This window comes from Hippopotamus amphibius, chromosome 12 (genome assembly GCF_030028045.1).
Source record: "Hippopotamus amphibius kiboko isolate mHipAmp2 chromosome 12, mHipAmp2.hap2, whole genome shotgun sequence".
In the NCBI taxonomy this organism is placed as follows: Eukaryota; Metazoa; Chordata; class Mammalia; order Artiodactyla; family Hippopotamidae; genus Hippopotamus; species Hippopotamus amphibius.
Genome location: NC_080197.1, coordinates 40,118,850 through 40,145,274, shown reverse-complemented (window position 1 = coordinate 40,145,274; position 26,425 = coordinate 40,118,850). Strand labels below are relative to the sequence as shown.

The 26,425-nt window shown below is 38.6% G+C and overlaps 1 protein-coding gene across 4 annotated transcripts in view; it reads left to right on the top strand.

Annotated features, from left to right (window-relative positions):
- Nucleotides 1–26,425, top strand: part of MACROD2 (mono-ADP ribosylhydrolase 2) — a 1,919,130-nt gene that overhangs the window by 1,264,244 nt on the left and 628,461 nt on the right. The gene's annotated exons all lie outside the window — the stretch shown is intronic.

The window sequence follows — 26,425 nt, the reverse complement described above, 5'->3', positions numbered from 1 at the left end:
TTCATCTGCCGATGGGCATTTAGGTTGCTTCCATGTCCTGGCTATTGTAAATAGTGCTGCAATGAACATTGTGGTACATGTTTCTTTTTAGATTATGGTTTTCTCTGGGTATATACCCAGTAGTGGGATTGCTGGATCATATGGTAGTTTCATTTTTAGTTTTTTAAGGAACCTCCATACTGTTTTCCATAATGGCTATACCAACTTACAGTGCAGGAGGATTCGTTTTTCTCTGCACCCCCTCCAGCATTTATTGTTTCTAGATGTTTTGATGATGGCCTTTCTGACCGGTGTGAGGTGATACCTCACTGTGGCTTTGACTTGCATTTCTCTAATGATTAGTGATATTGAGCATCTTTTCATGTGTTTGTTAGCCATCTGCATTGTCTTCTTTGGAGAAATGTCTGCTTAGGTCTTCTGCCCATTTGTGGATTGGGTTATTTGCTTTTTTAGTATTAAGCTGCAAATATATTCACTTTGTTTTCTCCCAAACACAATTACTGTCTTTAATTTGGTGTTTTTGATTCCTATCTGTTTTCTTATACTTTTACTACATATTTTAAAATATTCATTAAACTATATATTGTTTTAATTGTTTTTGAAATTTTTCATAAATATTATACTCTAAATATCATTGATCATCTTTTTTCTCACATCACATTTTATTTTTGATTTCCATATTGATACATATAGATTCTCATTCATTCATTTTAATTGCCTGCTGCAATTCCATATCATGAATATGTCACATTTAATCAATTAATTTGATCTCTATGGAAAAACATTAAAGTGCCTTCTATCCCCTCACTTTGACAAACAGCATGACAGTTAACATCCTTGCACACATGTTCAAGGGTTAAACTAAGCTGGATGTATAAGTGGAAGTGTACTTGAGACTCATAAAGTAAGTATTACTTCAACTGTATTCATAAAAGCCTATTTACATACTGCCTAGCATTGTATTAGGGCTCATGTTTTCCTGCATTCAACAGTGGTATTTTCAGACCGTTATTTCCAGCCAAATGAGTATGAAAAAGCATCTCATTGCTGCTTTAATAGGCAGTTCTCAGATTACTAGCAAATTAAGTATCTTCCCAATTTACTGTCCATTGAGTTTCTAGTCTGTGAATTACTTTTAATGAGCATTGCTCATTTTTTTCTTGTTGTAATATAGGAATTCTTTATATATTTGTTATTATATATTTTTTCCCAATTGTGTGTGTTGCTAAGTTTTTTATTTGCTCAGATTGGAGCTGTTCTTTTAAGTTTTTCCATGGAGAATGTTATCATGTTTTACATTTTATTGTCAAAAAATGTACTGATCCTTTTCTTTATAGTTTCTGCCATTCAGACCTTATTTTACTCAGCTATAAAAAGGGATGAGATGGAGCTATATGTAATGAGGTGGATAGAACTACAATCTGTCATACAGAGTGAAGTAAGTCAGAAAGAGAAGGACAAATATTGTATGCTAACTCACATATACGGAATCTAAAAATGGTACTGATGAACTCAGTGACAAGAACAAGGACGCAGATACAGAGAATGGACTGGAGAACTCGAGGTATGGGGGGGGCGGGGGGTGAAGGGGAAACAGACGAAGCGAGAGAGTAGCACAGACATATATATACTACCAACTGTAAAATAGATAGTCAGTGGGAAGTTGTTGTATAACAAAGGGAGTCCAACTCGAGGATGGAAGATGCCTTAGAGGACTGGGGTGGGGAGGGTGGGGGGGACTCGAGGTGGGGGGGAGTCAAGGAAGGGAGGGAATACGGGGATATGTGTATAAAAACAGATGATTGAACTTGGTGTACCCCCCCCAAAAAAAAAAAAAAAAACTCCTTCTCTATCACAATTTTGTAAAACTATCCTATCAATTCTATAAATTCTTATAAAAAGGTTAACATTTTGGCACTCATATTTAGACCATTAATCCATCTGGCCTTCTTTGATAGGCCATATTTCTATAAATGTACAACTTTATTTCTATGACCTCTTTTTGATACAGTGATCTATCTCAGCTTCACATTACACTGTCTCAATGACTCTTACTTTATAATCTTGGTAACTGGAAGGGCAAAGCCCCGTATTTCTTACTTATGATCTTCCAAACTGATTTAACTATTCTTGACTTTTTCTCTTCCAGTTAAAATTACAGGATAATTCATTATTTTTAAATGAGTTTCTTTGGAGATTCTTATTGAGGTGTCATTAGAATTGTAGATTAGTTTGGTGAAAATTGATAAATTTCTTAAGCCCTCTAATCCGTGAACATTGTATACTTATACATATTTTTACATTTTCCTTGGTAAATATTTGCAATGTTTTTTGATAGCTTTTAATATCTTTATATTTTATATGTATGTGTTGTAAATTCATTTTGACATGTCTGAATTTGCTTTTATTTATCCTATTCTGGTGTATATGTTTTTGTTTCTGTTTTTCTCCAAGATGAGTACTCATGTCTTTTCTTCAGTTCTAGAAAATGCACAGTCATTATTGCCTTTCTTCCATTTTCTCTATTCTTTTATTTTTTCTGGGACTCTTGCAAGAATATATCTATATCTATGTTTGACTATACAGTCAAATATACATAAAATCTTGCAAAAGTTCCAAAAAGAGCATATATTCATATATACACATATATAGTCATGTATGTGTATGTGTGTATGTATGAATATATCTGTGTATTGTCTTTCATAGTCCCCAAAGCTTTTTCATATTTTCCAACTATACCATTATAGTTATGATAGTTATATAATATTATAGTTATATAGTTACCATTAAAGATATACTATTTATACCTTTATTTAGTTGCCCTGCACTTAAGATTCATTTGAAGAATGGATCACAGTTGTCCCTGGACCCAGCTTTCCCTGAATCTATGCATTTTTCCTTTATACCATCATGTTTCAAGATTGTAAACATTTGATTTAATTTATCTTTGCAAATTCTACTCCCAGAGGAATAAAATACCACTATTCCTGAGCAAGAAAGAAAGAGACTCTTCCAGTTTCATCCTGAATCTCCCCACTCTCTTACTATACATATACATAAACACATGTACATGTTGTATTGCATTTATAACCACTAGCAATCCAAGTTAGAGAATTGGCCAGGATGTATATTAATGACTTTTGCTGCTAATGGTACAGAACAAAAAAATTTTAAAGGCATACAGTTTACCTTGAGTGGATTAGTTACTATGTGAAACATATGGCTTTGCCCCAGACCAATGCACAACAGAGACCAAACAATTGTGCATGGATAAAGATGGATTGGTTTGGCAAAAGTTCTTCACAGTTTAAAAGAAGGGATTTTTTTGTTCAGGAAATGGGCTGCCGTTGGATCACCTTCCATTAGTTCCTGCCTCCACTTATGTACTCTTACATTTTGCAAAATATGCCAGTCTTTTCTTATTCAAATAAATGCTTCTACTGTCCATATAAATCATCCATCTTAGTATCAGTAAATTATCTAACTCACAAAGGTCATCCATCAGGGGCTTCTCGGTTTATTTTTCATTTAAATCTATTGGTCTACCCAGCAGCAGACCATTTTACAGACATAATAAAGTCATATGGATTATAGATAAACTCATGAGATACCTGGGACTTGAAACTATCCTCCCTATATGGCACCAGATAATACACTGTTGATTTGGACCATCGAGGTGGAGAAAATTAAGCCTTGCCAATCCCAGCTAGTGTTTTAATTGAAAGCGCTCCAAGAAAGACTCAGGTGCTATAATTGTGTGGCAATTTGGTAAGGCAGCTGCTAATTATGAATCAAGAATGATAACAACCTTGAGAAAAATCTCAGGATGCCAGGATTCACCCATTGCAGAACTAGAGTCTCAGCCAACTAGTAATTGGGAGGTTATTAAAAAGGCTGACTACTAAAGTAGAGGTACCTGGACCAGATGACTCTCAGCTTATTCTGAACGTTGAGTTAACCAGAAATTGTTTAGCGTTATGTTTCTGGAGATTTTATATTCATCTCTTCATTCCCTTAAAAGAGAAAATAATCAGGATTTAAAGAGAAGTTGACAAAACAAGGAAGAAATGGGGCGAGCTCTTGTATTGCATATTGAATACTATACTAGCCATTTTCATATTTTAGCTTATTTCATTTAATTCTCACAACCCTGTAAGGCTAGTGTTATCCCTGCTTTACAGACAGTAAAGTTGTGTTTCAGAGGGGTAAGCAAATTTCTCAAGGTCACACAGCTAATACAGAGACTCTCCAACTTAGGATGGTTCTACTTAACGATTTTTCAACTTTATGACAATGTGAGAGCTATATGCATTTAGTAGAAACCATGCTTTGAATTTTGATCTTCTCCTAGGCTATCAGTAAGTGATACTGTACTCTCTCATGGTGCCAGGCAGTGGCAGCAAGCCATAGCTCCCAGTCAGCTCTGCAGTCACGAGGGCACACAAGTGGTACATTTACCACATTCAGTACCCCAGCAACCATTGTATTTTTCACGTTCAGTACAATATTCAATTAGTTACTTTAAACGTTTTATTATCAGTCTGTGTGTTAGATGATTTTGCCCAACTATAGGCTAATGAGCATGTTTAAGGTAGGCAAGACTAAGCTGTAATGTTAGGAGTATTAAATGCATTTTCCGTTTATGATAGTTTCAACTTGCAATGAGTTTATCAGGACATATTCCATCATAAGTCAAGAGATCTGTAACCATTCAAATCCAGTCTGTCTTTTTCTGAAGTCTGCTTATTTTCTTCTACACTGACAGTAATAGTGAATATTTGTGTCAACATATGTTCATCTTAATGCTGTCTTAATACTCCTTAACTGTTAAGTATTATCTAGTTTATCTGAGAACGTTTTTTTGAGACCATGTATTTCATGTTTACAAGGTGATTCTGGCATGTCTGCTTGTCCTTGAGAACTTGTGGGTGGGTGTGAGAGACAGGAAATGTTGTTAGTAATTGTTATTGATACTTATTTTGGGATTCCCCCCTCTGGCTACTTTGAAGGGAATGGGATTACACGAAGATAGGAACACCAAGAGGTGAGGAGTCACAGGGTCCAGCTAAAAGTCTGTCCAATCCAGTCCAGTTAGGGAAATCTGTGCTCAGCACAATGACCACAGCCCCTGTGTGCATCACCTCTGGATAACATAGGAAAATTCTGTGAAGCCTACAGATCATCAAAGAGAAAGCTGAGACAGATTTTAGGACAAATGGCACTATAAATTATCACTGTTTAATAGATAAGAAAATGCAGACTCAGAGCAGCCTATCATTGTATTTACTGCTGGGAAATAAAAGTGAAGTACAGAATTCTCTGTACTCTTTTTTTTTAATATGTATTTTTATTTTATTTTATTTTATTTTTTGGCTGTGTCAGGTCTTGGTTGTGGCACGTGGGATCTTTCATTGAGGCACATAGGCTTCTCTCTAGTTGCGGTGCGTGGGCTCAGTAGTTGTGGCACATGGATTTAGTTGCCCCGCGGCATGTGGGATCTTAGTTCCCCAACCCAGGATTGAACCCGTGTCCCCTGCAATGGCAGGCAGGTGCTTAACCACTGGACCACCAGGGAAGTCCCGGTACTCTGTTATTTAATATTGAAAGTTAGAGAGGATCCCCTTGGATTTTGATAAAGGTGCCCCATACTGGATTAGGTTACTCTACCACCAGGATTGTGAGAAAACATTTAAACTACTAGAGTTGTCTAACATGCTACTACAGAATTACTTTTAGACTGGAAATGAGAGACTAGAGAATTATAAAATTTGACATGTAAGTCAGACCTTTGGGAACACTTCTACTTTACAGATGAAGAAATTGTGAAGTAGAAAAATAAATGAACTAGTTCAAGGACAGACAGTTAGTTACCAATAAGATTAAGACTGAAAGCCAAATTATCTAGCTCAGTGATGTACCCATCATGTCACGTCAAGTCCTATTTTCTGTAGTTATGTAGTTCCTGTTTCTAATGTTCATTTGCTTATGTGTATTGCATTTGAACAATATAAAAATCGTCTTTATCAGAAAACAGTTGTTGCTCTGGAGTCTTTTACTACCCATTGGTCTCCACAGAGATAATGAAAGCCAGAGGCCAAAACAAAACAAAACATTAAAACACACACACACAAACACACACACAACTTTTACTTTACTATTGGCTGCTTACCGCCAGATAAAATTGAAAAGTGAAATCTGAAGACCTTTAAACTCATGCCTTGCTTTCATTATGAAGGAACTAGGGCTTCTCATTATCTTCCAGCTCCCAAGTGCTCCCTGTGTGAATTCAAACATTTAATCCATTTAATAAACATCACAAGAAATGCCCACAGTCTAACATGTTTCCAGAATGGAAATATTTCCCCTAATACATCGTCCTCCTGAGTAAAGAAAGAAACCCTATTCTTGCTGGTCTGAAACTTTGAGAATAAAACAGTAATCTTCCTTGAATTGCTTCACAGACATTGGGATAAATATCTTTGCAGAGTCATTATAATTCCATGTCTACCCTCCTAGAGGAAGGTCACTGGTGAGCCACACATACGGAATCAGTAGTCACTGAATATGGCAATGGGGACAGGAAGATTGGAGTGGCAGGATTATAGAAGTGAGGAAGACAGATGGAGAACCATTAGAAGGTAGCTTTGGTGACCCAGGAAAGAGGAAATAATGCCTGCCAGACTGACAGTGGGGGAGGGAAAAGGAGGCAGCACAAGCTAAAGATGCTTTAAAGGAAAAATCAGGAAGACATATGACTGACCAAATGTATTGGAGCAAAGATACTGATAATTCTAATGATGTATCTTGCATTTATAGGTTACATTATACATTAATTTGTGTTCCAAGGAAGTCAATTATTGTATCACTTATTAAATTATAATGTAGTCTTCCTTTACTTTGAGAGGGTAATTTATTTCTTAAAATGTCCTTCTAAGTAAAAAGTTTATTTACCATCAAAATTAAAACAAATTGCAAAGGATACATGAGATTATCTCTACTATAAACTGGCAAACTACCAGTATCCTGAGAGGAGAACGCAGCACAACAGGTACCAGTTATCAAACTGCAAAGATTACCGCATGGTGACTCTCATTTTATGGTGCTCAGCTGCCACTGATGTGTGGGAATTCTAAAGTGGTCCTCATAATTGTGAAGAAATTCCTTTAAGCCAAAGTATTTAAAGCCAAAATATTAAAGGAATAGATGTAGATGTAGGTGTTGAATTCTCCATAATCTGATTGGTTATATCAATGGCTGTGACTTTATGTGAATGTGTTACAAATCATACCATGATAAACTATGGTATTTTATGTTTATAAATTATATCCAGCCTAACAGTTACATAGGCTTTATTATGTGGATAGCATCTTCACACATGGACACAAATGCGTATTAAATGAAACCATATGAAATTTCCCGTATTTGATCATTTTTGGCCTACAAAAATGACAGTTTCACATGGTTTGATCTAATATACACCACTCTCAACTTGACCTTTCCTCTTGGCATTGTCATTGCATCACCCAGCTTATCAAAATAAAGTCTTGTTTGCTTCCCCGAAAACTCTTCCAACCATGGGGATCCCCATTTGAACAAATGATTCATTCATTTGCACAAGCTTTAAAAGCTGGGGCACTGTTCTCACTTTTTCCCTTTCCCTCACTCTTCACATTAAATTCATCTGTAATTTCTTTCAGCTTTGCCTGGAAGCTGTATGTCTGATTTGTCCACTCTCCTCTGTTTTCACTGTCAACCCCTCATTTGTCATTAATATCTTTTGACTGAATTCATGCAAGAGAATCCAGCTAGTCACTTAGCTTTCCACTCTTCCCGTCTTCTAATTCATTAAAAACAAAAAAAAATTAAATGTAAATCAGATTGTGTCACTCCCTCGTTTAAAACTCTCCAAGGACTTCCTGTGATGTATAGCACAAAATCCACACTACTACAATGGCTGCAAAGCTCTGTATGCCCTGACCCAGCTCATCTTTCTGATTTCTTATCCTGCCCTAGTACTCATCACACTTGAGATACACTGAAAACAGATTGAACATCCTCTCCTGGGACCTCTGCTTTTCCCTCTTTCCTGAAAAATTTCCCTCCATATTTTCACACACTTGGTCCCTTTTTGTCAGTCAAGTCTCAGGTAGAATGTCGTGTATTTAGTGAGGTCTTCTCTGACAACATATTCTAAATTATCACCCCCATCTGTCATTCTTTATCATGCCATCATGTAAAAAACTCTGCAGACCACTTATCACTATCTGAGGTTGTCTTATTCATTTCTTTCTATAGCAGGATGTGAGAATGAATTTTAATTGGGGAACATAGGGGGCGGGAGGTGAAGGGGAAGCTGAGACGAAGCGAGAGAATAGCACAGACATATATATACTACCAACTGTAAAATAGATAGTCAGTGGGAAGTTGTTGTATAACAAAGGGAGTCCAACTCGAGGATGGAAGATGCCTTAGAGGACTGGGGTGGGGAGGGTGGGGGGGACTCGAGGTGGGGGGAGTCAAGGAAGGGAGGGAATAGGGGGATATGTGTATAAAAACAGATGATTGAACTTGGTATACCCCCCAAAAAATAATAAAAAAATAAATAAAATTAAAAATTAATTGGGGAATACTACAAAGTGAACAAGTTGTAAATATCGTTTCAAAGTAGGACTTGGGAATCAGGTGAGTGACTATAAAAATTCCTTACCCATAAAATGAAAATTAAAGAATAACAGGAATGGAGATTAAGAGATGATCTGGGGAGAGTTTTTTTCCTAAGGTAGTCATCGGAGTGCTTTTATTAAAAATTAAATGCTTTAAACTTAATAAATTATATTAAAACAGATAACAAATATGCAAAATTCATCACTTTATATTTTTATCTATGTTCTTGAGGTTACTTAAGTCTATTATATCTGTATGATGGAAATGCTATATTTACATATCTGTATCTCTCTCCGTAGTGGTATATATAAAATTTCTATTTTTGGTGACATTACATTTATTAGTGGTTGAAATTAGCTATGATGGGAGTGTTTACATGAAGAAATTGGCGAACACTATACGCTATTATTTTCTTTATTATTTGTTGATAATTTGGACATAAAAATTGAGTAAACGTTAATCATGCAGACTAAACTTAAATGTGTGTCCGGTCTGTAGCTGTTTGTCCTAGTCCATTAAGGCTGCTATAACAAAATACCACAGACTAGGTAGATTTTGAACAACAGACATTTACTGCTCACAGTTCTGGAGGCTGGAAGTGGGAGATCAGGGTTCCAGCATGATCGGGTGAGGGCCTAATTCTGAGTGGAAGACTTCTCTTTGTATCCTCACTTGGCAGAATGGGTACTGGAGCTTTGCAGAATCCCTTTTATAGGCGCACTAATCCCATTCATGAGGGCTTGCCCTTCATGACCTAATCACTTCCCAGAGGCTCCACCTACTAATACCATCACTTGGGGGTTAGAATTTCAGCGTATAAATTTGGGGGCACGCAAACATTCAGACCACAGCATTGTTATGTTATGAACTGTCACTTTCATATTACTCATTAACGTAAATGAAAATATCAACCAATATTCATGTTGGAATTATACTTGTTTATCGGTTGCAATTCTAGGTTGCTTACAGATACCAAAGTTTGGCATAAATTGATAAAATCATTCTGTGAGAATCAGTTGCCCATGTAGAATTTACAGTAAATACTATTGTGTTTTTTATTATTGTTTTATAAATTGTGTGCCATGCCTCCTTTATATCAGTAAAATTTATAATAAACTTATATACAGGTATGTATACATACTTTTGTTTTTTAGAGAGCTCTTTGTTAAACGTTTAGCAGTACAGCACTGTGCTAGACCCACTGTCTGTCCCAGAGGAAAGCAGGTTATTTCTCTTTTCACTAAAGTCAAGAGAGGGGCACTTTCCTAAGACCACTGAGAGAGTGCAGACTGTGTCCCTCACAGTTGGGAAAGGGAGGCTGTGAATTGGAATCTCCCTCCTCTTGGAAAATCTAAAAGCTGATAGAGAGACTTGGCTGGCTGCTGTATGAGGAGAAGGAAAGGTCGCTGCTACAGAGACTCACCAGCATACGCAGTCATGCTGGGGTGAAGTCTAAGTAAGAGTTCTCCATGGACCAGAGATGGGCCTCATGTGAGTCAATTCAGGCACAGGATTAACTCTGATTCAGACAAGTAAAGCGAATTGGTATGAAGAAGCTAGGAACGACCCTTGGTTTTCTAGAACCAAAGGAGATGCATGTCTTGCATAAGGAGAATTCTAAGTGAGAAGTCTTCAACTGGGAATTGGGAATCTGTGACGACCCCCTTAACACACCCACTAGAGAAACAAGGCAGCTCTGAGCCCCTAGGAAAGGAGAATGTATTGCCAGGGTGTGGTAGGGCCAGTCTTGTCAGGACTTTGCTGCCCCATTTCCTCATGTCTGTTACTAGGTTAGCAAGTTAAGGAGAGGAGAAGACAAGTATAAATTGGGAAAAAGAAACAAAGGACATCTATCTACTCTCTCCTTCCCTAGCAGCTGGTTTCCCACCTATGGCAGGTCTGGCTGTGGTAAGAAAAACTCCTCCACTTTTTAAAAATATTTTATTGATGTACAGTTGATTTACAGTGCTGTGTTAATTTCTGCCACACAGTAAAGTGATTCAGCTATACATATATATGTTCTTTTTCATATTCTTTTCCATTCTGGTTTATCACATGATATTGAATATATATTGATAGTTCCCTGTGCTATACAATAGGACCCTGTTGTTTATCCATCCTATATATACTAGTTTGCATCTGCTAGTCCCAGACTCCCAATCCTTCCCTCCCCAATCCCCACTTCCCGTTGGCAACCACAAGTCTGTTCTCTATGTCTGAGTTTGCTTCTGTTTCATAGATATGTTCGTTTGTATCATTTTTTTAGATTCCACATGTAAGTGATATCATATGGTATTTATTTCTCTTTCTGACTTACTTTGATTAGTATGATAATCTCTGGGTCCATCCATGTTGCTGCAAATGGCATTATTTCATTCTTTTTTTATGGCTGAGTGATATATTCCATCGTATATGTATATACCACAACTTTTTTATCCATTCATCTGTCAATGGACATTTAGGTTGTTTCCATGTCTTAGCTATAGTAAATAGTGCTTCTGTAAACATAGGGGTACATGTATCTTTTTGAATTATAGTTTTGTCTGGGTATATGCCCAGGAGTGGGATTGCTGGATCATACGATAGCTCTATTTTTAGTTTTTTGAGGAACCTCCATACTATTTTCCATAATGGCTGCACCAATTTACATTCCCACCAACAGTGTAAGAGGGTTCCCTTTTCTCCACACTCTCTCCAACATTTATTATTTGTAGACTTTTTAATGATGGCCATTCTAACTGGTGTGAGGTGGTACTTCGTAGTTTTGATTTGCATTTCTCTAGTAATTAGTGATGTTGAACATCTTTTCATGTGCCTGTTGGCCATCTGTATGTCTTTGGAGAAATGTCTATTTAGGTCTTCTGCCCATTTTTCAATTGGGTTGTTTGTTTTTTTGTTATTGAGTTGTATGATCTGTTTGCATATTTTGGAAATTAAGCCCGTGTCGGTCACAAAACTCCTCCACTTTTAATCAGGTTTACATATTGATCATTACACGAGACCGGGTATCTAAGGAACAAAAGAAGACCCAACTCCCATCAAATCAACTGAGGGACAGTGGGAGACAAAGATACGACTGCCTTATGGTTCACCCCTATAAGGCATTCTTGTTGCATGAACCAAATATGTTTATTTAGTATATTTATTGTTTTTCCCTCTAAATTGAAAGCTTTAAGAGAGCAGGGGCCTGCCACGTCGTGGGCACTCAGGAAATATCTGCTGCACGAATGAATGTACAAAGAGGTAAATGGGAGCCCCTGGGTTCTTTTTTTGGCACATGGCAACGCAAACTCAGAGAAACTGTGCGTGTAAATTGCTTGTAATATGCATGTTCTCCTGACAGAAAGAATAGAAAGGGTGAGAAAGTTCAATCCTGAATGATTAGAAGGAGGACAGAAAGGGGTGGATCTTGAGAAGGAGCCACTGCATGTGGGAAACCGATTCACACGGTTTTCCATCGGCGACATGGAGGAGCGGTTGGTCTATCTGCACACACCCGCAAGGTGTGCAGTCAGTAGTTTGAATAAGAAACAAGATCCTGGAAGAGGGAGAGACAGATTGGCCGAGAGCAGAGATATTGTCAAGAGATTTGGAAAGTTCTCTGAATCTGAGGGAGAAAAACACAGGACCAGGAATTCAGAGATATGCAGGGCGCAGAGAAGCCCTTAGATAAGGGAGAGCTTTGCAAACGGCCTCCAGATTCTTATCGTCACGCACTACTCTCCCCCCACCCCTAAAAAAAAAAAAAAAAGACAAAGCTAAAGCTACATGAAATCTTTAGTCTGAAATGAAGAATTAGAAAGATCCAGAGGTAGGAGCTTAGGTTCAGTGGGAAGAAGAAAAAGAAAATTTTTAATAAACTGAAATTTGAACGCAAGTTGTATGAAAAGAACTAGAATTTGACTCTACATACTTAGAAATATTCCCAACTATTTTCTAAGAAATTTCCACACATAATTAAGGATAGAATTGGTAAGAAATGCGTAGTTCCTGTTAGAGTGAGATAATATTGGCTAACGTGACCTGCCATAAACCAGATGCTGTGTTTTCAATCCATCCAGCAGCCCTGAGAAGAAGATAACTGCCTTTCCAGTTAAAGGACTCGGAGAGGTTAAAGCTCCCTGTTTCCTCAGTTCATAAGGGGAATTTCAAATGCAGGTTGAACTAACCTAGTGCCCGGGTTCTTTTCACAACAGCATTTGCTTCCCAGTAAGGGTTTCAACTTTATTTTGACATGATGTTCCTTTTGGAGTTAATGTTTTTAAGGGGCAAAATGGATGAGGCTGAGAATATTCTTCTGGCTTTTATGAGCATCAAACAATTGGATTTCCTTGTCATTATTTTTAGTCCTCTGTGTGCAGACTCGTGACACTGATCTACAGGAAAGCTTGTGTTTTCTGTTGTCACGGTGCACTTCCGAGAAGTGAAAAATGATGTGTGTTCTCTTTTGAAAACAACTGATAAGTTTCAGGTTGAGCAGAAACGTTTTATTTTCTGAGTCACTTTCCTATTCATCATAAAAGGAGTTATAGTCGTGTGTAGGTTTCGGTAATCCAGGTCCATTCCCTTTAGCGGGTTTTCTTTTGCTAATACTTCTCTACTTAAATTCTGATCTCAAGAAGTGGCCATTAATTAGCTCCGGGAGCAACTCAGTGTTTTTTTTTTTTTTTTCCTCTGGGAAATGGGAACTCTGGTAAATGCTTTGTGCTTCTGCTTTGTCAAAAACATTTATTTTTCAAAACCTCATGGGAACATTTAATGGCACTCCATAAATTTCATGTATTCAGTCACATTGGAATGGAGGCTTTGGGTACTGCATGCCCTTCTTAATGACATGTTGGCTTGGCCTCAGCGACGTGGCTTCAACTCCAGCTCTTAATGGACATTAATCCATAGTGTATAACCTGCAGGTAGCACAATTGTTTATTTGCGTCTTTGTTTTTCTGGAAAGACCCAAGACAGATCCAAGAAGGGAGCTAATAGTGATTATGTAATAGTAACTATAGCTTTAAGAATAGCAACTATGGCTTTCAGTTAAAAATATTTCCAGTCAACTGTTTGAAACCTCTTAACATTGAGATCAAAGGATGCATCTTGCTAACCTTTACATACCCCAAGGCACTGATTCTTTAGTTCACCCATTCACCCATCCAAAAAAACATTTATTGAGCTCCTACTGTATGTCAGGCACTGTGCCAAATGCTGAGGCAGGGTCCATACTTGTGAAAATTGGGTAGTTATTTAGTATCTTCCAAAGCATTACTAATCAGCACATTTTACAATTAAAATATGAGATGAAATGCTGGGGACGCACATACATGTCTTTCTTTGAAGAGGTTACACTAGCAGTAAAATAAACAAGACACCCATTCACCTAATTCTCACTCTTACTCCCATCTTAGCAAATAGGCAAGGGTTCCTTCCAAAACTGGACTAGTGTATTCTTTGGTTTTTAATGAAACAAAGGAAGACTTCTCCCCTTAAATTGGCCCTCTTACTTGACCAGTCCCTATGAATCTGTGATATTTTGCAGGAAATAAACTGCTAAATCAGAGTAGAGGGAAGACAAAGAAAATATTGGTGCAACAGCTACAAAGACTATTCTGAAGATTCTGTAATGAATAGAGCCTTGAGAGACACATGCAAAATAGATTATTTCCAAATGTACACAGGGGTTGGGGGTGTGGAGAGAAGGGGAGGTTTGGAGCTGAGATGGAGAACAGGGTAGATGGTATCTATACCTGACAGATTCAAGTTCATGCAGACACTCTGAAGACAGACAGAGAATCTGTCTTGAATAATTTTCGATTTAACAAGGTAGAACTTTGACCTCATAAAGGATGGAGGTCAGTGAATTTTGGAATAAGTTGACTACTCTTCAGACTCAAACTATGGAAAGCATTTTCCTGTAGAATATAATGTATCCATTTATCTTTCACAGGAAATAAATGAAATTATTTCAAAATTGTGTCCCCGAGAAGGCCTGAGGAAGTCATATTTTCAGTGCATGGATACTGAGTGACATGGTTGCATAATTCAGTGTGGTCTGGATTATTTGAGCAAACCACGGGGACATACTTGTCTGTTTATTTTCCTATGTTTTCTTGACATTAGCTTCTAAGGAGTACCCCAAGCCTGTCTTCATATTCTCTTGAGGATGTATACATGGACGGACATAAATTATTAATTTCTCCCTGGACAGGTCCATTAATATTCTGTGAATTATTATGGCTTTATTTGTTTCCCATCAGTTATTCTTGGTCTCTTTCCATTAAAGAGAAATCTACTCTTACTTAAATTTATGTCTTACAGTAAAGGTGAGTGTAGCCAACTTTGAATCTATTCAATCCTAAAATTATTTCTTTAGATAAACTTTAATATATCCTCAGGAGTCTCTTTTCCTGAAAATGTGAAAAAGAAACTTCCCTTAATTGAGCATAAAACAACAGTTCTTAGACTTGAGTTGCTCCATAAACGACAAGGTTCCTAGGTCAAAGTCAGAATCTTTGGTGGTTTTTACAAACTGATACTTGAGGGTCTGAAAGACTGCTTTGTTTCAGTCCCACATTGACAGAGATTAAGATGTTGAGACTCCAGAAGTGACTGCCTAAAATGCAGGGAGATGACAGCTATTGGGATATGATCTGGAAGTGGTTGTAAAGTGATAAATCATGTGTATTTTTTCTGTGCTATCCCAGCAGAGGTGTTCTCAAGCAAAATAGATTATGTACCGTAGTCACTGGCAAAAGGAGTAGGCTTCAGCACCTTTGCCCCGAGCTATATTATGTCTGTAAGATCGTAAGCAATAGTTCAATGCACACCAATAGCATATTAGCCCATTCTCTCCTGTATTCTTATGTTCTGCTTCATGTGGTTTTCAGAATGTTAAAGTTGGGAGGGGTCTTAAAAGTAATTTTGCACAAATCCATCACTTTAAACATGAAGAAAGCAAGACACAAGGAACATAAGATCTGCCAAGGTCAAGCCACTTAAGGCAGCAAAACTTTTAGGAGTCCATTTGGGAAATTCCATTATGATTCCAATGGATGTCACTAAAAGAACTCTTGAAATATTCACAACCCCAGTGTCAGGGGGGTGATCCGGAATTGCTGGGTCCAGGGCTGATGGAAATTGCACTGAAGCTGTAATAGCTTTCCCAATAATTATAGTATAATTTCAGACCCCTTGAAATGCATTGCAGTCATTGGCTGCAGTGGTGAGAGTGTTTGTAACGTCAGTAGCAGAGTATGTTTCTTGCAGAGGAGGGCCTAATGCCCTATTCATTTTTCCCTCCTTGGACAATAAAAGTGGCGCTTGAGGCCATGTTGACCAAATCACTGGAAAATCAATTGTTACTGAGTTAGAGCTGAACACAAAATTTTGAAAAGTGTTTATTCTTCATAACATCTCTTCTTTTAATGTTCTTGTAATCTGTGATGCCTGGCTGACTCCTCTGTGATTTCTGACAGAAAACTTCATTCTCAGATCCCTTTTTCTCCTTTTTCCCCACTATCCTTCCAAATAAGAGAACCATTTAAAAGGAAGGAAAAGCAAAAGCATTCAGCAAAGTGAGACCGAAACAATGCAGCCCAGCTATTATTAGAGTAAAGCCTGTTTCCCAAACTAATCAAAATTCACAGTCACTGTGAGAAAAACAAAGCCAAACTGGCAGAAATAATACAGTGCGACTTAGGAGAGACTTAGAATGCAGTCATAGCTCATAATAAGGTTATTCAGGAAAAAATCTGATGGCTGCGAGGTGAGAAGTTAATGCAAGCTCAGAGCAGAAGCTTCCCTGGCTGGGTGTTCTGCTGTTTCTGAAAAGCTCACCTGAAGTCAGAGTCCACTTTCTTCCCCTTTCCCTCATTTCTCTGTCCTCCTGGCCTCTCTCCCTCCCTATATTCCTTCCTCCTCCTCCTCTCTAGTTTCTACTGCTTCTTCCTTCCTTCCCTCTCCTCCTCCCTTCTCCATCTCTCCCTTCTTTCTCCCCACATCCCTCTCCTGACTTCCTTCTCTTTCTCGCTTCCTCCACTTCTCTCTCTCCCTCTCTCTCTCCATCCCAATTTCCCTCTTTCCTTCACTCCATTCAAGCCCCTTTTCTCTCTTAATTCCATCTTTCCTCTCTTCTCTTTTTTTTCCCCACTTCCTTCCACAAACATTTTCCCCCAAGCTCTTCCTTTGTTTTACCTTCTATACCAGGTCCTGGGACCATATTTAGGGTCCTCATGCTCCAGACCTATAGGCAAGAGTGACAAACAAGTTACCAATACTCAAATAACGTGTGAAGTACAAAAACTCAGGGATGTTTTAAAGTGTTATTGGAGAATATGTTTCTCTAAGAAAACCCAACCTGGGATAATCTGGAAAGGCTTCTTGGAGGAGGGAAGACAGGAGAGGCTGAGGAGGGTTAGAGGAGGTTCCTGCCCTGGGAAACAGTGTGTGCAAATGAGTGGAAGGGGAAACAGACAGAGAAGCAAAATCAGACACAAAAAGGAGAAAAGGGGGACTAAAAAGCACATTATTCTCATTATTAAAACTCCAAAGGGACTGTTTCATGGCCAAGAATATCACAGTAAATGAACTCCTCCCCAGGGATGTGTGAGGATAATGGCTCTTTCTTTCAAAAAAAATTAATTAGTTAATTTGGAAGATCGCAGTGTAATTGACATACAGCATTATATTCATTTCAGGTATACGACATAAGCATTCAATATCTGTGTATATTGCAAAAGGATCAACAACAAGTCTAGGTAACATCATCATCATACCAATTTTTTTCTTCCTTATGGTGAGGACTTTTAAGATCTAATCTCTTGGCAACGTTCAAATATTCAATACAGTATCGTTAACCGTAGTCACCATGCTGTCCATGACATCCACATGACTTAGATAACGGCGCTCTCTTGGTTAAGCCCATTGGTCTTCCCCATATTAAAAATATTTGATATTCAAAGTATTTAACAACAGGTATGGCTCAGGCGTGGACCTATCGGAATGGCCATAGGCTTGAAGTGCAGAAACAGGTCCTGGTTGTAGAAGCCCCAGTAGATGCTTGATTAAGGGTGGTCATGAGCATTCCAGGGGAGGGTCTTGGATTGGCCAAGACTATTTGATGAGAATTTAAGGAACTTGAGGAAGCAGCTACCGCCATGGGGGTCTTTTAGTATTTGAACGACCAGTATGTACACAAGTAGCCAAAGATCTTCCCAGTCTGCCCCTGAGGTCCAGGTCAATATTCCAGCCCCACCTCATGGTCTCTGGGGCCCTAGGGACTTAAGTCAGATCTATGAATCCTCCTCCCTCCCAGGAAGACCATAATGAAGAAGCTAGCCAGATCTCCCCCTCACCCTCTGTAGCAAGAGTGACTTTTCCTACAGAGCCCTTTCCTCCTTCTCAGGCATGATGCTCAGTAGAATCAACCAGAAGGCTAGAGCCTCACACAGTTAGATCACGTGCTGGTCCACGGTGGCACCACTCAGCCCCCGGGACTAAGGGAGGAGAGAAAGGAGACAGCTGGGGGTATGTGTGTCCAGGCTCCCAAAGTCCACCAGGAGTAACACTGGTGGGAAGCCGGCTACGTATAGCCCTACTCCCCTTCTCTTCCCCCTCCTCCATGCCTCGCTGACCCTGACTGGTCTCTAACCCTCCAACCCTCTACCCACTTCCAAGCTTCATGAGAACAAATATTGCTGGTATTGTTTACTTCTAATTCCCATTCATTCATTCAACAACTCTTTTGAGCACTGAATGAATTGATGAGTAAGTGAACTTTCTCTCTACTCTAACTGTGGAAACAAAAAAAGTCCATGTTGATGGTGGCACAGTGGTTGAGAATCCGCCTGCCAATGCAGAGGACACAGGTTCGATCCCTGCTCCAGGAAGATCCCACATGCCACGGAGCAACTAAGCCCGTGCGCCAAAAAAAAAAAAGAGTGCATGTTGAAAGGAGAGATAGATGGTCCTCAAAATCAAAGGGACAACCCTGAAATCATTTCCCCGTGGCCATCGTAGCTGAGCCCTGAAGAATAGCAGTAGAGATGATTTAAAGTAAATGTAGGGGCTCTGGGACTAGTAAGCACTGTGCCGTTAGAACGAAACCCAGCTGCTTTACGGCGGCTGACCGCCATCATCTGGCCATCACCTGGCACTCTAAACTCACCTCCTCCTATCCTCCACGTTCTCTGTTATTCTAGCCACACTGGCCATGTATCCGTTCTTTGTATCGTAGAGAAGTAAAATTTGCCACCCCAGTATGTGTCTCTTTGGCAGGAAGATTAATTTAGTCTGATTATTTTTAAGAGACAGAAGACGCAGAAAGTCTTTCTTTCTACCTCTTCCTTAGCTGCCTATAGAATTTATATAAAGGACCTGCAGTATTCCTGGAATAGAGCTATCACCAGAACTATCTGCAAAGAATATGGATTAGAATGTGGCAGGGGAAACTCAGCAGGGCCTAGAGATCAGAGTCCACTCTGTCCCATTGTCTCTGCCTGGCCCAGCAGACAGTGACTTTTCCATCTCCTTGAAAATTGCATTCCTCCCCTTGAAGTCCCAAACCAATACCCCTGGCATCCTCTCTTGTCTTTAACTGAAGACAGTAGTACTGAGGGTGAGGGTTTAGGCCATTTTGGAGTGTTTCTCAGTTCTCCTGTGTTTCTCCTGTGTACACGTGCTACTAAACTTCCGTTAAATTTTCTCCTGTTAATCTGTTTCACGTCAGTTTAATTCTTAGAGCAGCCAGAAGATCCTAGAAGAATAGAGGAAACTGTCTTCCTCCCCAGCTGTTATAGTACACACCCAGCGTTCCCGCCATTGGGCTATTCCTGCTATCGCTGTTCTTTCTGCTTAAAATACTCTTCTCCGGGATCCTCTCATGGCCAGATCCGTTCATTGTTCAAGCCCAGCTCAAACGTAAGCTTCTCAGTGAGATCTTCTTTGAACACCCTACCAAATATAGTGCCACCCTCTCTACCTGCCCAAGTTCACTTGTAGCATTCCCCAGCTTCATTTTTTCTCTTAGCTCTTATTACTATCGAAGATAATGTTGCTCATGTATCATTTCCTTGATTCTCTTTTGATTTCTCTCATCACTAGGATCTAAACCCCCCGAGAACTGACACCTTGTAGGCTGTGTCCTCAGTGTCTGGAATAGGGCTTGACACATTGTAGGTGCTCAGTAACTATTTGTTTAGTGAGTAAATGCATGAGTGGGTGTAGACAGCACCAGACTCTCTAGGAATTAAGTGGGTATCTATGGCCTGCCCTAGATTCCTAGCTATCATTTACAAATCAATTTCTTTGGAAAAATATGTCGTAAGTTTCACCAAACAGCATTATAAAAAATTCTTTTGAAATATAACCCATTTATAAATTTCAAAATTGCTACGTTTAATAAAACAACCAGAAATGAATCATTTGGATAAACAAATATTTTGAAATATAACTACTCCTAATTGATTGATTGGTCATATAAATTCAACCTCTTGCAAAACAGATTTATTTAAATCAGGGAAATCGTACACTTCCTAATCCATGCTATTTTGTTGATGTATCATTCGTTTGGAAGATGGAGAGGGTACCGATGTCTGTGGATCCAAATATCCTAAGACAAGGCGGGTGTCCAATACCACTTCACTTCATTAGGCTGGTATAAGATATACAGGGAAATCATGTGAAAATCAGCTGAGGCCCCTACGAAAATAGCTAGAGGTCCCTACGAAAATAGCTAGAGGTAACTGGAGACGTTGATGGTAGATGAACTCTACTGCTAGTAAATAAAAGTGAGCTCACAAAAATACTGGGCTGGACCAGCTGAAAGACTCCTATATGCTTATGGGGTTTGAATGATCATTCTAACCTTTTAAAAGTGGGATTGAGGAATCCTCCTAGGTACTTTGGCACAAACATTTGCTCAATTTTGTTCAATCAGTGTATTTGTTTTTTATATGTGTTGTCTTTTAAAAAGTAAAACAGTTTTTAAATTTAATTTTTATTAAAGTGTAGCTGATGTACAATGTTGTGTTAGTTTCTGGTCTACAGCAAAGTGATTCAGAATATATATATACTCTTTTCCATTATGGTTTATTACAGGATACTGAATATAATTCCCTGTGCTATACAGTAGAGCCTTATTGTTCATCCATTCTCTATATAATAGTTTGTATCTGCTAATCCCAAACTCCCAAATCCATCCCTCCCCCACCTCCTCCCCTTTGGCAACCACAAATCTCTTCTTTGTGTCTGTGAGTCTGTTTCTGTTTTGTAAATAAGTTCATTTGTGTCATATTTTAGATTCCATGTATAAGTGATAGCATACGGTATTTGTCTTTCTCTTTCTGACTTATTTCACTTAGTATAAAAATCTCTAGGTCCATCCATGTTGCTGCAAATGGCATTATTTCATTCTTTTTTAATGGCTGAGTGATATTCCATTGTGTATATACACCACATCTTTTTTATCCTTCCCTCTGTCGATGCACATTTAGGTTGCTTCCATGTCTTAGCTATTGTAAATAGTGTGCATGTATCCTTTCAAATTATCATTTTCTCCGGATAGATGCCCAGGAGTCAGACTGCTAGATCATATCCTATTTTTGGTTTTTTGGGGGATCCTCCATACTGTTTTCCATAATAGCTACACAAATTTTACATACCCACCAATAGTGTAGGAGCGTTCCTAAAAAGTAAAGCATTTAATGGCAGTACAAACTGGGAGAGGAATAATCCTGGAGATATAAAGTGGTGTGCTGGGATTTGATGATTCCGTTATGTCACAGCTGGGCTAGGACTTCTAATTAGCACTTGTAATCCCCGGCACAGGAGCTTGGAGCTGTGTAGAACATGGGCAAGCTCTGCAGTGGTGGGGCTGCCATTACCAAAGGAGGGCAGATAACCCAGCCAGAGCCCGAAAGGAGATCAGGTCTTGAGGAAATTTGTGAGGATTCATTTTTCCCAGCCATGTGGTTGGATGGCAGTTACAAGAAGGGTTTTTAGGAGGGTTTCCGGGGAGTCACCTATGTCTTCCATTAACCCCCAAATGCTCATTTCTTCTCTTTAATTTCTCTAATTTCTTTGCCTTTCCTCTTTACCTGTGTGAGCTCTTCTCAGAAACTATGCAGAATGTATATGCAGAATGTATGTATCTGGCCATTAAAAGTGAAAAGACCTTTTAACCATCCAGAGATTTAATTTAGGTCACCATTGAAGGGCTCTACTCTTATTTAGAAAACTTACCTAAAGTAAGGGAAAAAAAAGAATTAAGGTTCCATATTAGTGTCTGATGGTAAACAAAACAAAGCAAAGCTTAGCGGTTATTGAGCTATCATCTAATATAAGTCAATCTCCAAACTTTGCTTTTACATCATTATCTCAGTATTTTGGGTCAAGATTTTTATTTTTATTTTTAATTTTTTAAAAAATGTTCGATTTTTAATACAGTTTTTAAAGGTTACACTCCATTTACACTTATTACAAAATATTGGCTATATTCTCCATATTGTACAACACATCCTTATAGCCTATCTTATAGCCTTATAAATTTAATAGGCTTAATAGTTTATACCTCCCTCTCCCAACCCCTCTATTGCCCCTCCCCGACCCTCTGCACTGGTAACCACTAGTTTGTTTTCTATATCTGTGAGTCTGCTTTTTTGTTATATTCACTAGTTGTTCACTATTTTTTTAGATTCCATGTAAGTGATACCAGACAGTATTTGTCTTTCTCTGTCTGACATATTTCACTTAGCGTAATACCCTCCAAGTTCATCCATGTTGCTGCAGAACAAAATGGCAAAATTTTGTTCTTTTTTATTGCTGAGTAGTATTGCATTGTGTGTGTATACATGTATATATGTATATAGAGCTTTATCCATTCATCTGTTGATGGACATGTAGGTTGCTTCCACATCTTGGCTATTGTAAATAATGCTGCTATGAACATTAGGGTGCATATATCTTTTCAAATTAGAGTCTTCATTTTTTCCAGATATATACCCAGGAGTGAGATTGCTGAATTATATGGTCACTCTATTTTTTGTTTTTTTTTTTTAAGGAACCTCCATACTGTTTTTCACATTGGCTGCACCAATTTACATTCCCACCAACAGTGTAAGCAGGTTCTCTTTTCTCCACATCCTCGCCAACATTTGTTATTTATGGTCTTTCTGGTGATAGCAATTCTGACAGGTGTGAGGCGATATCTCATTGTGGTTTTGATTTCCATTTCCCTGATGATTAGAGATGCTGAGCATCTTCTTATGTGCCTGCTGACCATCTGCATTTCCTCTTTGGAAAAATGTCTGTTCAGTTCTGCCCATTTTTTAATCATGATGTTTGATTTGTTGATGTTGACTTGTATGAGCTGTTTATATATGTGGGATATTAATCCCTTATTGGTCATATCATTTACAAATATTTTCTCCCATTCAGTAGGTTGTCTTTTCATTTTGTCGATGGTTTTTCCTTTGCTGTGCAAAAGCTTTTAAGTTTAATTAGGCCCCATTTGTTTCTTTTGGTATTATTTCTTTTACTTTAAGAGATGGATACCAAAAGATATTGCTGCAATTAGCGTCAAAGAGTGTTCTGCCTATGTTTTCCTCTAGGAGTTTTATAGTATCTGGTCTTACGTTTAGGTCTTTAATTCATTTTGAGTCTATTTTTGTATATGGTGTTAGAGAATGTTCTGATTTCATTCTTTTAAATGTAGCTGTCCAAGGATTTTTGTTTGTTTGTTGTTTTAAGTGGGAAAAATATGGAATGGGAAGAGAGAGGTACCCCTGATAGGTTATTTAATTAACTTTGCTATATGATAAATGTAGCTAATGCGCAAGAGATCAGTTATTATAAACTTCAAAGCAGGTATAAGGTATACTTATCATTCCAAGGAGATTTTGATAGTTGGAGTAACTACAGAAAAATATCTTTTCTTATTATTTTTTAAAAAAGTCCTTGTTCTTGCCAGTGTGGCTTGGGTTCACTAATACCTAATTATCTACCATCATTGATTTTTATTATGACTGGTTTTCTAATGGGTGATATTAATATTCAGTGTTTTAATATGTTGGCCACTAGTGTAAGGAAAAGCCAATAATGTGACACTAATATCATATTTAATGTGATTTATTATTTTAATTTTTAAGATGGCTCTTAATCATTCCATATCCTTAATATCCACATTTTAAAATTGTTAGACATTTTTTTCAATTACTTCTGTTTTTGCGTAATTGGTATACTTTGACCTCATTTCCTCTCCCTTAGGTGAATACTAATGCATCGTTACACCTCTCCACCAATGGGGAAACGAGATTCAGAGATAGTCAAGTGATTTACTAGTTTTTTGAAAGCTCTTAACTTCTGTTTGGGGTATTGGTGCTTTCCTTCCCCCTTCTCTCTATTTCTTCCTTCTTTCTGTTCCCTCTCTCTTTCTCTTGCCCCTACCTCTCTTCTTCCTTTACTTTTCCCTTCCCCCCTCTTTTCCTTCTCCCCTCCATCTTCCTTTCCTTCCCTTTCTTTCTTTCCCGTCCTCCTTTCTTCCTTCCTTCTTTTATTTTTCTCTTTTAAAGAATAATAGACTGTAAGAAAAGTTTGTTTCTGCTGTTTTATAATAGGAAATTATATAGGATCAAGTTTTGCTTTATATTCAATGGAAAATTATAGGGTACATCTTACCCCACTGTCCATTCACGGTGCTGGTAAGAGGGGTTGGGGAAGAAGAGATAAGGGGCTGTGGCAGAGCAGCTGGAAAAGCACTGGGCGAGGAAGCCACGTCCTCTTTCCTTGTCTGGAATCCAGATTTCAGTCTAAGGTTCCCTGTAACTTTCTCCTCTGACTTTGTGGCAAAGGATGAATCCCCTGATGCCTAAAGCTGACATGAAGTAAAGAGCAGCTTGGTCTCTTGTCACGAGATTGACGACACTGCTATTCTGGGTGCTGCAGTGCTGTGATAAGCCAGATCATCTTAGATTATTTCATGACACTGATTGGAATAAGTGTGTGATTGCGAGAGAACAGATGGTGACAAGGGTTAACTCTACCCATCTAAAACCTAACTAACTCAACATCTCTTTCTCCAATGACTCTCTCTCTCTCTAGACTTTTCCATTTCTCTTAACAGTTTCATAATTCTTCCTTTCTTTCATCTGGGCTCAAAATATCAAAGTTGTCTTTGGTTCTTCCGTCTTTCCATCCCAAGTCAGTCCCATGTATTTTTCCTTTATGTTTGAGAAATCTATCTTTTCTACTCAAAATTTGGGCCTTTATCTGTCTTTGCCCAACCCAAACTCTTAGGGCTCTTTCTTTCCCATTGCTCTGTGTCTGGATTTTTCTTTTCAACTCCATTCCAAGTCCATTCTTAGTTTAATCAACTTCTTTGACCAAATCAGCCTTTGCCCCAAATCCTTCAGTGCTTTTCTGTTAGATACAGAATAAAGTATAAGCCTCTTAGCCCAGAATGTAAGGTCTTCCATAATCACTCTTCACTTGTAAGTCCCTTGGCACTATCCTCGTTCTAATAAGGCAAGCCTACCAGTATCTTGCGTCTCAACTACTCCCTCTCTGAGTATTTGCTATGAGGGTTCTCTCTGTGAGCAGTGTTTTCCTATCTCCCCTCCCCTTGCCTTGCCCCTCCCCCCTACACACTCATATACTCGTGCACACATACCTGCCTGTGACCCTCCCTTCATATTACTTTCTGAATCATCAGTTTCTGGTAAACATTTTGATGGTGATGAGGATAAAGAGAAAGAATAGAATAAGTTAAAAGGGAAACTTCCGGGTTGAGTTTCTAACCAAAAGGCTCATGATTGGAAACAACGTACTTGCCCTGTCACCATTCACAAGAGATTCCCAAAATGATGCAAGAGGGAAGAACTTCTCTTTAGGTTATTTCTTCTAATAGTGGAGAAAAATCAACTGTAATATATACTTGGTACAAGAAAAATTACGGAACTCTGTGAAACAAACAGTTTCTCCCATTAAGCTAGGAGCACATAGAGGAACAAGAAAGGAAGCCATTTGGGTCTCTTTTCACATCAGCCAGGAGGCAAGGGCAGCAGCTCAGTCCTTGTATAAGTCAGCATTCTTCTTCCATTGCTTATTTTTCAGGCTCTCATAGACCTCCAAGATTCCTGTGGTCTGCCTGCTTCCATCTCTGTCCCAGGAGCTGTGATATTCAGAATGCTGGTCAACAGAAGGGCATGATTGATCCTGTTTTACATCTTAAATTCTTCCTATAGCTCAGCCTGATTAAAACTTGACAGTATTAAAAGCAGATAGAGGAGCAAAATAAACCAGCCATCACTCAAGGTCTCCACATTTTTCAGTCTAAGTTATTCTGAGGGACTGCCTTCACCCGCTTTGGTGTGGCTTTAGGAGAATAAGACCTCAGGACAGAGCATCTTATGTGTGTGTTGGACTCTGCTACCTTGTTAAGAGTTTCTGTCAAATCCTTAATGCATCCTGATTACAGAGTCAGGAGTGCCCCTGCTGGCAACATGGCTTCTTCGTCTCCTGCTTCCCCTCCCCGCCCCCTTCTTTTTTTTAATCCCTTATTTGTTCTCTCTGGCTTGGAGTTAGAGAAACTTGTTAAGTCCACTGTGGGTTAAGCTCAGTGAGTATCTGGAGCAACAATGCCAGACCCAGATCTCTTCAGGGTCATCAGGGCTGAGCAGAATGGATTTTACTAATACCCAAGTAAAGAGTGCTTATTCTGCAAAAGGGTGCCTGTCCTCCAAGTGCGTCGAGGACGCTAATGACCCTCTCACCC